This window comes from Chiloscyllium plagiosum, unplaced genomic scaffold, assembly GCF_004010195.1.
Source record: "Chiloscyllium plagiosum isolate BGI_BamShark_2017 unplaced genomic scaffold, ASM401019v2 scaf_14434, whole genome shotgun sequence".
In the NCBI taxonomy this organism is placed as follows: domain Eukaryota; kingdom Metazoa; phylum Chordata; class Chondrichthyes; order Orectolobiformes; family Hemiscylliidae; genus Chiloscyllium; species Chiloscyllium plagiosum.
In genome coordinates this window covers 37588-39757 of record NW_025215239.1, presented here as the reverse complement: position 1 = coordinate 39757, position 2170 = coordinate 37588, and positions in this window count along the sequence as shown.

Here is a 2170-nt window from a genome sequence, read left to right as displayed (position 1 = left end):
GGGAATTATATCCAGGTCTGTGCGATGCAAACTCGGACTCCGAAACAAGGACCTCCTGTGATGATGACTGTAAAATTAAAACCTGACTTGTTGACACTCTTGTGTCTGTCGTTGACTCCATGACAAACTTCAGCTGCAAAGTTGCTCACTCCTAGTTTCGAAAAAGTTCATATTATCGCACTGGATTTCAATGTGAAGAAAGCGGAGCTGCGATAATCTGATGTTGTTCAGCAGATGTACTGCAGGAAGGCACAGAACAGGCTGGTGGTCACAGGGCCTCATTTTGACGCGCTGGTATCCGGTGAGCTGGCAGCACCAATAAGGGTGTCGTGATACTTGTCTGATTCCAGATCCCGGGCTAGAAATGACCAGAGTTTTCTCGCTGAACTTGTTTAGGGTCTTGAAAGGAAGAGGTCATGACTCAGATTATGAAAGTACATTTCACTGGAGTGGATCATGTAATCGCGTAGTGACTGTGAATACAGCAATGGAAACGTCCAGCAGACATGCAGGCAACACTGAATGAGGCACGTGAAGACGAATGTGTTCAAGTTGCCAGTGAAAGGCACTGCACCACAAAGAGTGACGTATTGAATTAAAGCAGTGACGCTAATTATCTTTGCTGGTTTTTCACCTTGGTAATCTTGTATCCCCCCGATATAAATGTCTCCATTACACATGGAAAAGATGGAAGGAAGTCGACGGTGGGTCGGCCCTGTGGTGTAATGGATAACACGTGTGAATTTGAATCGGTCTATTGTAGTTTTGAGTCTACTTAGCTCAATTGCAGCATGCTGCTTTGTTGAAGTCAGTCATAACTGGTTTTATAAATTCATTATGGGCAAGGAGGAGTCTGTGAAGAGTACCGGGACATCATAAAAATCAATAAGCCCGTCTCTGTTTGGTGCGGCTCCAGATGGGGGAGATATGAAACCTGTGCTTTGTATGAATGCTTATTGTGGGGAAGGACATAGAACACAGAACATAGAAAAATACAGCGCTGAACAGGCCCTTCGGACCTCAATGTTGCAACGACTTTTGAACTATTCTCAGCTCATCCCCTTCCAAGAAACTATCATCGCCCATGTGCTTCTCCAAGGATTGTTTCGATCTCCCTAATGTGGCTGAGTTAACTGCACAGACAGGCAGGGTATCCCGCGCCATTACCACTGTCTCAGTAAAGAACATGCCTCTGACATCTGCCCCGAATCTATCACATGTCAATTTGTAGTTATGTACCTTCATACAAACTGACATCACCATCCTAGGAAAATGACTTTCATGTCTACTTATCTAATTTTCTGATCATCTTGTATGTCTCTATCAAATCCCCTCTGAGACTTTTTCTTTCCGATGAGAACAGACCCAAGTTTCTCAGCCTTTACTCATTAGGCATTCCCTCCAGACTAGGTATCATGCTGGCTCACTGGATAGCACTGATGCCTCATAGTGCCAGGGACCCGGTTACAATTCCAGACTCGGGCAACTGTTCGTGGGGAGTTTGCATATTCTCCCTGTGTCTGCGTGGGTTTGCTCCGGTTTCCTCCCACAGTCCCAAAATATGCAATTCAGGTGAATTGGCAATGCTCAATTGCCCGTATTGCCGGGTGCATTAGCTGGGGTAAATATAGGAGAATGGGTCTGGGTGGGTTTATGTTGGGAGGGTCGATGTGGACTTGTTGGACCTAAGGGTCAATTTCCACACTGTAGGGAATCTAATCTAAATCTCTTCTGCACTTTTTTCCAATGCTTTAACATTCTTCCCGACATACATCCGCACTAGCGTATTATGTATTTGCAGCATGATATTGCGGCTCCGGAAATCAATCCTTCTACAAATGAAACCTAACACACTGCATGCCTTCTTAACAGCGCTGTCAACCTGGGTGGTAACTTTCAAGGATCTATGCACATGGACTGCAATATCCCTCTTCACATCCACACTTCCAACAATCTTTCCATTGACCCAATACTATGCCTTCCTGTTATTCTTCCCAAAGTGCATCACCTCACATTTAGCTGCATTGAACGCCATTTGCCACCTCTCAACCCAATTCTGCAGCCCATCCAAGTCGCCCTGCAACCTGTAACATATTTCCAAACTGTCCACTACTCCACCGACTTCAGTGTCATCTGCAAATGGACTCATACATACACCTACGATGCATCT